This window comes from Lissotriton helveticus, chromosome 4_1 (assembly GCF_964261635.1).
Source record: "Lissotriton helveticus chromosome 4_1, aLisHel1.1, whole genome shotgun sequence".
Classification (NCBI taxonomy): domain Eukaryota; kingdom Metazoa; phylum Chordata; class Amphibia; order Caudata; family Salamandridae; genus Lissotriton; species Lissotriton helveticus.
In genome coordinates, this window is record NC_136063.1 from 1,231,732,658 (window position 1) to 1,231,745,035 (window position 12,378).

Genomic DNA, 12,378 nt, shown 5'->3' on the forward strand with positions numbered 1-12,378 from the left:
GACGCCCCTGGCAGACACCTGATATACTGGAATAATGGTTTCCTGCTTAGTGAGCCTAAGGCTTCTGAGCCTGGTACAACTTGTGTATTGGTGGTTTCCAAGTACTCCAGGGGCTTCCTACTGAAGCTGGCTTATGATATGCCCCTGGCAGGTCATTTGGGACAAGGCAAGACCATTGGCAGTCCTGTAACCCACTTTTATTAGCCTCAAATGGGAAAGGCCTCTGAGGCATTCTAGAGGGCCTGTCCTTCTTGCCAGGTGAGTACAAGGCCCCCCTGCATCCTTTTCTGGTCATCGGCTACCTCTTTGAGGGTGAGCCTCTACATCATTGGGTCTCTGGACCTCACGACAGCCATGAGCAACAGACTCATTCTGGTATTGGTGGACCATGCCACCCAATACACAGAAGCTATCCCTTTGAGGACTGTGACTGAACCCAACATGGCCAGGACACTGATGGGGGTCTTTACCCATGTGGGTTTCCCCAAAAAGGTGGTATCTGACCCGGGTACCAACCTCATGGCAGGGTACATGTTGGCCATGTGAAAGGAGTGTGGGATAACCTACAAGTTCTCCACTCCTTACCACCCTCCAAATAAATGGGCCTCTTGAAAGGTTCAGCAGGACCCTAAAAGGCATGATTATGGGCCTGCCAGAGCCCATGAGGTAGAAGTGGGGCATCCTCCTTTCATGTCTGTTTGAGCCTCTGTATGGGCACCCTGTGAGAGGACCTCTCAGTTTGGTGAAGGAGTACTGGTAGCAAGTTCCTGGGAGAGTCAACCAGGATGTGGTCACCTACATACTGGCCCTCCGCAACCAGACAGCGTACTTCCGGAAGCTCACTCAAGAGAATATGGATGCCAGCTAGACATGACATGCTGATTTGACTAGAATGCCACACTGGTGGAGCTTCAGCCAGGCCAAAAAGTGTGGGTGATGGAATCCATGGAGCCCAGGGCCCTGACAGACGGCTTGTCTTGGCCTTATTACATGAAGGACCGCAAATTTGATGCCAACTTCTTGGTGGACCTCAAGACTCCAAGAAACCCTGTCAGCATCCTCCTTGTATATTGCCTCAAACCCCACTTCGAGGGATTTGAGTGTACCATGCTCCTATTTACTGATTAAGGGGTGGGTGAGGATAGTGAACTTCTCCCTGGCCTCCTTTCGTGCAAGAAAGAAGATGGGTCGATCAAAGTTGCCGGCCTCTCTCCTATACTGATCCTAAATCATTCATTCATTCATTAGTACTTTATTCAGAAGTATTAAAATATCCATGAAAGCAACTTTTAAAACACACAACATTATACAATAAAAAACAGTCTCATGGTTCTTATATCAATAAATAGTCAATTATCAACGGGTATTTGTACATATATAAATATCCTGATAAAATATGACGGACTGCCCGCTTTACAGGGACACCTTTGGTATCAGACGTACCCGAGAAGAATTATTACAATTCCTGTATAGTGACATTATTTATTGCACCGTTTCATCATGTTTCCAGTTCTTTACAATTCTTCATCATTTGATGCTCATATAATTCGAATTATTCTTGCGTGAAACCAATACATAGCAGAAAATAGCTTATACCCTAAAAGAAACTATTCCACTTATCTATCCATCTAGTAATGTCCACACATATGCCAAGTTAATAAAATATAAAAAGTACATAAATATAGTCTGCTCGAAAGCTCAACTGGTTGTGGTTAAAAACTGTGGGGCCGATTAGGATGGCGGTTTTTCCGCATCCTCCGGGCCGGCGGAAGTGTCCGCCGGCCTGGAGGATGCGGAAAAACCGCGGCGGAGACTCCAAAGACCCACCGCCAAATTAGGATGGCTGGTGGGTCTGGAATTCCGTCCGCCACTTTTCCGCCACGGTCGGCTTCCGACCGCGGCGGAAAAGCTATAACATGGCAGGCGGTGTCTATGAGACACCGTCCGCCATATTATGATGTTGGTGTAAATATGCTTTTCCACGGCGGCTTTTCCGCCATGGAAAAGCATACGGACATTCACTTTGGGGGCCCGTTGCGGGCCCCCTGGGTGAATGGGGGGTGGGGGGTGCACATGGGGGGTACCTATGGTACCCCCCTGCATTTGCGTACACAAAGCAGCAGGCACCGTGCGGTGCCTGCCGTTTTGTGCATGTAAATGCAACACATGCATTTTTAACATTGCGGCGGGTGCAGCTTGAAGCTGCACCCACCGCAATGTTAAAAATAGAGGATGTGACCGCCACCCTGGCGGTCACATCCTAATTGCCATGGAGGGACCGCCGCTGCCCATGCGGACGGTCCCTCCTACTCAGGGGTGGCGGACGGACGCAAGTCCGTCCGCCATCCTAATCGGCCCCCATGTGTGTAGGATGTTACCCAAGCCCAAAGATATTAAACACAAATCCATACAGTGCATTATATTCCATGAGTAAAAAACTTGGACAAATATGTCCTAGTCTGGTAGGGTCAATAAAATATTCTTTCTAATGTAAAAAGCTGCTTATAAAAACAATGACAGTCTGCAGCTAATCTCTAGAGTAGGTAATGATTGCAAATATAAATCTGCCTGTCGACATTGTGTAAAACAATATGATTTGATAATCAGTAAAAAGAACCACATGCATTGTATCCTGAGGCACTGTGTTGTCACAGGGGCAACTGATTAGGTTTATTGACCAGTGATTCATTTTTGGAAAGGTGACTGGTCTATGAAAAATATCTAATCTAAGGCGGGTCAAGACAAATCTATGCCTACCATTCAGTACTGCTTTGAGGTAGGGTTGCATATTGAAAGTGGTTAGGATCAATTGATTTTTTAATACACTTGGGATGGGGACTTCGATTAACAATCGGAGGTTCCCAAAATGGGCTATCCCTTCCTCTTTCAGCATCTTTGCATTAATATTTGTCAATGTTTCTGGTCTTTCAAAGTACTCAAGATAGCCTATGTCACATAAGAAACATTGAACGTAAGCTAACTATGAAATTCTTAGATGCAAACTTAATTTAAGACAATCTTCAATGATTGCTCGGTTAAGCACTGTATATTCTGAGGTCCAGATATTTTACCAAAGCAGAATTGGTTGCAATTTTATTAAATCTGTAATGTATTGTGCCCCCAGTTCTGCATGACAAACATACACTGTTGTGTTTTCAGGTGTAAAAAGTAGGCCTCTAAGAAATTCATTCTTTACAGTTGGAATTTCTGTGCAATTTCTATATCCCCACCGTCCTGCCCCGTATGTAGCTATACTAAGACATTTGGCTTTATACATTTTCATCATCACCTCAGGGTGATTTGCATCCAGTTGTGTCGCAAAACTCTTAATGGCCATACATGATTTACTGAATTGTTGCTTTCTATAAGCCATGATCCTAGATTAACAGAGAGAGTGACACCAGTTGCTTGGGCAGTTTGCCTCTTCGTTCTTACTTACCTTAGGACTCACTACATGGTGTACCCATGAAATTGATACTGGGGACAGCACACCTTTGAAAAATAACATTTACAGGTTGTCTGACAGGGTGAAAGCCAGCATTAAGGAGGAGGTCTTAAAAATGCTGGCTTTAGGGGTTATTGAGCTTTCGAACAGCCCTTATTCTAGCCCAGTGGTGTTGGTTCCCAAGGCTGCCACTCCAGGTGTCACGCCTGAACTTAGGTTCTGTGTGGACTATCATGGGCTCAACGCAGTTACTAGACTGACACACAGCCCATCCCCAGAGCTGATGAGCTCATAGATTGGCATGGAGCTGCCAAGCTCCTCACCACATTTCGCTTAACATACTTACAGATTGCCTTAACCAAGGGGGCCAAAGAGAGGTCAGCATTCTCTACCACAGAAGGGCACTTTCAGTTTTGGGTCAAGACAGTTGAGTTGAAGATCACCCCTGCCAGCTTACAGAGGTTGTTCATCCAGGTCTTGGCTGGTTTGGAAAACTTCAGTGCAGCCTATCTAGATGACATTGTGGTCTTCAGTTTTAGCGGGGAGGACTACCTGTGCCACCTCCAGGAAGTGCTGCGGAGTCTGCAGGTTGCAGACCAGACTATCAAGGCTAGTAAGAGTTTGGGGCTCTACTTGGGTCACCAAATGGGAGGTGGCAAGGTACAGCCTCTCCAAGCCAAATTTTACACCATTCTGGCTTGGGAACACCCCAAGACTCAGACAGAGGTGGGAACCTTCTTAGGCCTCACTGGCTATAACAGATTTGTCAGGAGATATGGCACCATTGTTGCCCCCTTGACAGAGCTGAGTTCCAGGAAGCAGCCATTTTAGGTGATCTGGACAGAGATGTGTCAGAAAGGTTTTAGTAGCCTGAAGGAGACCACTGTGCTCAAGGCCCCTGACTCCTCCCAAGAATACATTCACAGACACCTCACATCATGATGTAGGGGCCATGCTCTCACAGCTAAATGAAGAGGGCCTGGATCAACCTGTAGACTTCATAAGTAATAGGCTGCTTCCCAGGGAACAGAGGCGAAGAGCAAAAGAAAGTGCTTTTGGTTTGGTCTGGGCACTGAAGAAGCTGAGGCCATATATGTTTGGTGCTCACTTCAAGGTTCAGAAAGACCGCAGGTGCCTTAGATTGTTAATGCAGATGCGGTATGAGAATCCCAAACTGCTGAGGTGGTACATCTCTCTACAGAGAATGAGCTTTTATAGTGGAATACCATCCTGGAAAAGAACACGCCAATGCTGACAGTCTCTCCTGATTTTTCTGCCTTAGTGAAGAGAACTCCCAAGGGGTTGGGTAACAAGTGTTAGTCCTGACATCCATGGCATGGTTTCTCCTGACCATTTGCCTTCAGATCTCTTGTTTTTGCTAACTTTGTTGTCCTGGCATTAGGGTTCTGGGCACTTTATAATTGCTAACCAGTACTAAAATGCATGTACTCTCCGCTTTAAACATGGTAACATTGACTCTTCCACAATTGACATATTTAATTTACTTATATGTCTCTTGTAAAGTGCACTACATGCGCCTACGGCCTGTGAATTAAATGATACTAGTGGGCCTGTAGCACTGATTGTGCCACCCACATTGGTAGCTGAGTAAACATGTCTCAGGCCTGCCACTGCAGAGCCTGTGGTTGCAGTTTTAAACTGCCATATCAATCTGCCAAGGTAACCCCATTTCCAGGCCCAAACCTTCATTTTTAATACATGTAAGTCACCCCTAAGGTAGACCCTGGACAGTCCAAGGGCAAGGTGCAGTGTATTAAAAAAGTAGGACATGTACTCTTAGGTTTGACATGTGCCAGTACTGAAGAAATTCATTTTTCACTACTGCAAGACCGATCTCTCCAATAGGTTAACATTGGGATTACATTATTACTTCATATACGTGTAATTTGCAATTGGGAAGAGATGGGGCCCCCAAGCTTGGTGCCTCTGTAATCACAATTTAATATCCAAACTTATGGTGAAGTTAGATGTTAAATTGCAATTCTGAAAATGCCACTTTTAGAAAGATGCAATTTTCTTACTTTAACCATTTGTTGCCTTCTGCCTGTCTCTGAAAACACGTCTGGAGTGGGTGACAGATGAGCTTTGTGCATACCTTTCCTCTAGACAGCCACACACAAAGGAAGCTTAAGTGTGACTGATGGGCCATCCACATCTTGATGTGCCATCCTGGGCAGGACGGGAGGGAGGAACTGACCCCACACAAAGAGCTGCCTACTACCTGTGGTGAATCTTGAGCCAGGGCTGCAGCAGCAGGGACTCTGTGCACTTCAAAGGCCTTTATTTGAAGTATCCATAACTTCAAAGGCACACCTGTCAATAAGTACTGGACCTCTGATACCACCAACTCAGTACATGTCCAGACCTGAGGACACTCTGCCAGGAAGAAGGACTGTTGTACTACTGAAGGGTCTGCCACTCTGCTGGACTGCTACTCTGATAGAGTCCTGCTTTGATGGGCTGACCTGCTGCCCTCTTGCCTGGGAGAGACAAAGACTGGCCCTAGCACCTCTCCAATCCAGAACCAAAGAGACTCAAGGGCTTTTCTGCTTGCCTCCTGTTTTGAAGTCTCAGGGGGTTCTCTGACAGAATATCTAAGACACAAATATCATGTCACAGAAATATTGTTTCAAAATATTGTTGGAATAAATATTGTTTTTCTATACTTATAAAGGTAAGTACTAACATATCTAAAAAAATATTGTTTACATCAATAACGTTAAATACATTAACAACAATATCGTTTTGTGCATAAATATACATTTTAAAATAGTAAAACTTAAAACTTTTAATACATAACTATACGATGATATATATTATATAACATTAAGTAACACTTAATTTCTGGATAAATAAATACTTATATAAAGACACACAAATAAAAACATATGTGTGTATGTTTATATATAAATATCTATAACAAATAAGGAATTTGAAATATATATATTTACATTGTATACATTTTTTATGTTGTTTTAATTTACTAATATGGTAAGCATATATGAACATATAAATGTATATATAATAGAGAAAACATTTTAAACATTTAAAAATAAAGCTAATGATATAATTGAAAAGCACATTTACTAAAATATTACATTTCAAAAATAAATTTTTTTACACATATATACACAAATGATATATTAATATTAGTACATATATTGAAATAATAATAAAAAATACTAAACTATGTAAAGAAAACATACTATTTGCAGTTCAGTGTGTGTAAGAATATGGAATTGACTCTGAAGGGGTAACATTTATTATACCCAAATCCAGTCTATGCAGCAATACATAAATCATTGGCGTCCCAAAGGGTTAAATTTACTATTCGCTCTCCAGTCTGTGCAACAGTAGGGAAAGTGTTGGGCTCCAGAGGGGTAATATGTATTATACCCAAATCCAGTCCATGCAACAACACAAAAAGCATTAGACTCCCGAAGGGTTACATTTACTATTCTGTCTTCAGTAAACACTAAAGTAAGGATAGCGATGGACACCAGAAAAGTAAAATGTACTATTTCCACTCACGTATTCGCGCAACAGTAGGGAAAGTGTTGGACTCCGGACGGGTAAAATTGACTGTTCCCACTTCAGTCTGTGCAACAGTAGGGAAAGCATTGGACGTCGGGAAGGGTACAATTTACTATTCCCACTTCAGTCTGTGCAACAGTAGGGAAAGAGTTGAATTCCGGAGGTGTAAAATGTACTCTTCACACTATGCTCTGTGCAAAAGTAGGGCAATGTATTAATCCCACCCCATTCTGTGCAACAGTGAAAAAAATCAGTTAAAACACATAATGTATGTTAATATCTCTATTAACTGACTAAAAATTTAAAATTATTCATATAAACATTTTACACACAAATTTTAAAAAACACATGTAAAAAATAATCGGTGATTAAAGTATTGAATAATTCATTGAAAATGTAGTTAATTAATCATTTATTTGAAATAGTAACCAATTAAGATATAATTACAGCAGAAAAGAACTCAATTAACATATTAAATATTATATCAAATATTTAATAAATAATTCTGAAATATTTGTTAATTAATAATAATTGAATAACTTCCCACCCTATGCCACTACAAAGAAACAAACACAACATTTCATTATTAAACAATGTACATAACAAATAATACATTTGATATTTATTTACAAATTAATAATGATTTGGTAAGTGATTATTACTTAATTAAATTCCCACCCCAGTTCTCTAAAAGCACAACAACCCACACCTAAAATATAACATAACAATATAATTAAACACTGCCATAATTAATTATCAATTACATATTTAATTTTGAATTATTAATGAATACTTGATTAACTATTGCTTAATTAACTTCTCACCATATAACCCCTAAAAAAGCAAAAACATCCCCCAAAAATATCACCAAAACTATATAATTATTAGTTAGTCAACTTCCCACCCTGTGCCCCTATAAACAAAACAACCCTCACCCAAAATATCACTTAAAAACAAATCAAACAATTACCCAATTTACATAATAAATTAACAATTCAATAATTATTATTTATTATACATTTTTTAATAATCAATTATACTTAATTAACTTCCTACCCTGCATCCCTGCAAACCTCATAACACACTACAATGCTATACATTACTATTAATAAGTAAATTAAAGGTTATAAATAACTTAAAATTAAAACACTAGAATTAAAAATTATTAACAACCATTTTACAAACAATATATAACATATACAATTAAAATATTTACAAAAACTCTTACAAATAATTTAAAAATTAAAATGTTTTTATATATATTTAATAAAACATCAATAATATTTTTGGCAATATAACTTACCTAAAAATCGATATTTATGTCCATGATATTTCTGCCAATACTGGGGGTAGCCGTTCCTATAGAGCTAAAGCACGGGTTGGAAAAGAGGTGGGGGCAATTGATAGGGATCTTGGAAGATCCCATTCAATTCCCTCCTCCTCATTTCCAACCTGCGATTTAGCACCATAGGAGCAGCTACCCCACAGTATTGTCATATTTGTTCTTGAGAGCAAGGGTACTGGACCTTGTTTTAGGTCCCCGTGCCCCCTTCTAATTTGATATTGATGCATGGCATTTTTACATCAAGATATCCATGTCCCATAGTATTAAAATCTCGATATTTGTGTGCTTCAATATTTATAACTCAATATTTTGTCCAATTTCCATCTTAAGGACATCAAAGACTTCCAACAATACACCTACAGCATCTGGATTCTGCCATCTGAGAATGTTTCCCTGCCACTTGGTGCCAATCCAGTTCTGGGCCCTTGAAAGTGGGTATAAGTTGCTACTTCAGTGAAAATCCACACTTTGCAATTGTTACTGCGCAGCTGGAACCAGCAAATCTCCCTCAAGATAGACGCATTCCTACTGCTCCAAGAACCGAAGACATTGCATCGCTGACTGTGCAGTGCATCACCTCCAGTTCCAGAAGGATCCTCGACTTTCTTGGCTCAATTACAATACATCACCTATATTGTATGGTTCAACAATGACACATCCCGACTTGTTCATGCGGTTCAGGCGACGCATTGCCTCTATCCGAAAGGATCACAACGTCGCATTGACTCCTTTTCTTCTCACATATTGTCCTTTAAGTCGACACAACTGAGAACCAAGGACTTGTTACAGAATGCCAAGGCTGGACCTTTTATTCGACTCACACTCCATTGTGTTCAGCCTAAACTTTGGGATTTAACATGGTCTAGTGCGACCATGTAGCCCTGGTTGGTGCTCTGTGCATTTAAGCACTACATTTCAGTTTATTCTTTTAAAATTCATACCTCCGGTTCTACTTTATAGATTTTTGTCGTGTTGGTCCTATTTTGTTCTTTAAATTAAGCTCTATTTTTCAAACCAGGTGTGGTATCTTTTTGTGTGGTGTTTTTATTGTTATAATGTCTTAGGTGTCGCACACATACTTTACACATTGCTACGAGAGGTTGATCATAGGTTAACTTAGGGCATGAGTCTGACTAGGATTGTGGTTGCTGCTTGGATAGGGTGCTTACCTCTGCCAACCAAAAACTCAAGTTCTAACATATACCTAAAAAAACATGCACTCTAGGGGTGAAACAGACCATTTCCTGTCTATAGACCTGCACAAGTAGATAAGCAGACTATTCCCACATCCACTAGAAAGTAGATGAATAAAAGCTTTGACATGACCTCCAGTGCAGCCCAGGAAAAAACTCCTAACGGTTTTGGCAAATCATTCATTGCAAGATCCTGTTCAGCTAGAATTAATAACTCAACAGTTTAATTCCCCCAGAAAGAATGGTCTAAATACTTTTGAATCTCTGTTTCTCAAATATTACACAGGGTGCCAAAGCGTTCTCATTGGATCAAGATCCGTCACATGCTAACACCTATGTAGACGTCAGTCAGTCACAGCTTTCATTCGGTTTAAGCCATAAAAAGATAAAACTACAGCATAAATACTTCATAAGAGACAATATAGCCTTATCACATTCCATCATAATATCCAGAAAATCAGTTAAACAGCACAATAAATATCTTAAGCAGTTAAAACAGCGAAAACCATGAGAATTGCCAAGTAATACAGGGTTAAGAGATCATGCATTAAACAGAGTCTTAAAATGTTTATCACTTCCTATTCAAAGAGCTTGTTGAACATAACTAATAACAGAGTGGCAGGTAAACTGTGTATCACGGCACTATAGGTAAGCATAGGGGCAAACATAGGGGCAAACATAGGGGCTCATTTACGAATAAAACTGCATCATCACCAGTAAAGAAGAAAGGGAATGGGCGGCTCCCTGCCATTTGTAAATCCTTTCCTTTTTCTGCCAGCACTGAATTTAAAGAATTTATATAGAAAAAGGAATTAAAAAGGAACTAAAATGCTGCACTGCATTATGCCTCTGCTAGATCCAAAATGGGGGGTACATTCTCAGTATTGGCTGTAACATACCCATGTGGAAGGACCCCAGCGCCGGCACCTCAAATGATTAATCAAAGAGTTGTCAATCCCTGCCTTGACCATCATGTTCTAGGCTTGCCCCTATCAACAAGGTCAAACGCGCTGGAGAGGACCATAAATGCCATAACATATTTCCCTGATATCAGGAGCAAGTTCAAAGTTTTCCCAACTGTTCCAACTCCTGGATGAAAACCCTATTGCACATCAGAGAGAAAATTATTTGCATCTGCAGAGTTTTCCAGTTGTTGAAGGACTACCCTAGGATCTTTACTGATGAGTCCAAAAGGAAGATCGGGTGACGACAAGTAGGTTGACTTCTGTTCCCCTTTTTGAACATTGGTACAATAGTGCACTCTTTCCTAGAATTTGCTCCTCTAATTACAAACCGTAACAGATTTGCTTACAAAGGGGCCCAGAATGAAGGATTGTGTCTGAAAACATCCATGCAAACAAAAGGAGATGATGGACGGAGTGCTGAAACTTTTCAGTCACTCACCCTGAGTCACAGATCTGGGTTGAATCCATCATCATTCTTTAGCTCACTTCAACACCTCAGTTCAGACCCAGCTATATGCAAATCAGTTTTGACCCTGTGCCTCATGGGAACAATCCAGCCCGAACTGCCAGGCCAGGTCTCCCTTGAACCAGAAACACGCATCCTGGGATCTGTTCCTGGGTAACACCCCTCATCAGCCAGGCTAGCTTGATCCAGTGGCAAAGTGAGCAAGGGAGCCACATCTGGGCATACCCTGCCAACTTAGGGCGAACAAACAAACACAAGGAGAGGTTGGACGGAGTGCTTAAACTTTTCAGACACTGACCCCTAGTCACAGATCTAAGTTGAATCCATCAGCATTCTTTAGCTCACTTCGCCACCGCAGGTCAGACCCAGCAATATACAAACCAGTCTTGACCCGGTGCCTCTTGGGAACAGTCCAGTCGAACTGCCAATTCAGGTCTTCCCTGCACTGGAAACAAGTATCATGGGACCGTTTTTTGGGTAACATACCTCATCAGCCAAGCTAGCTTGATTCCAGTTGCAAAGTGAGCAAGGAGCCCACCCCTGGGCGAACAAAGCAAACACAAGGAGATGATAGACGGAGTGCTAACACTTTTCAGGCACTCACCCCCAGTCACAGATCTGGGTTAAATCCGTCATCATTCTTTAGCTCACTTCACCACCTAAGTTCAGACCCAGCTATATGTAAATCAGTCTTGACCCTGTGCCTCATGGGAACAGTCTGGCCCGAACTGCCAAGCCAGGTCTTCCGTGAACCAGAAACAAGAATCCTGGGACCGTATTTGGGGTAACACCCCTCATCAGCGAGGCTAGCTTGAATCCAGTGGCAAAGTGAGCAAGGGACCCATGTCTGGACATACCCTGCCAACTTAGGGTGAACAAAGCAAACCCAAGGAGATGATGGAGGGAGTGCTGAAACTTTTCAGACACTCATTCCCAGTCACAGATCTTGGTTGAATCGTTAATCATTCTTTTGTTCACTTTGCCACCTCAGTTCAGACCTAGCAAGATGCAAATCAGTCTTGACCCTACGCCTCACGGGAACAGTCAGTCCCGAACTGCCAAGCCAGGTCTTCTCTGAACCGGAAACAAGCTAAGTGGGATGGGTATGCCCAGCCGTGGGTCCCTTGCTCACTGTGCCACTGGATACAAGCTAGCCTGGCGGATGAAGGGTGACATACCCTGAAACCGGTCCCAGGATGCTTGTTACCAGCCAGGGAGGACCTTACGTGGTAGTTCGGTCTGGACTGTTCCCATGATGCACAGTGTCAAGACTGATTTGCATACAGCTGGTTCCAAACTGGGCTGGCGTAGTGGGCAAACGAACAATGGATTTAACCCAGATCTCTTGACTGGAGGAGAATGTTTGAATCATTCAGCATTCTGTCCATCATTTGCTGTAGTTACACATC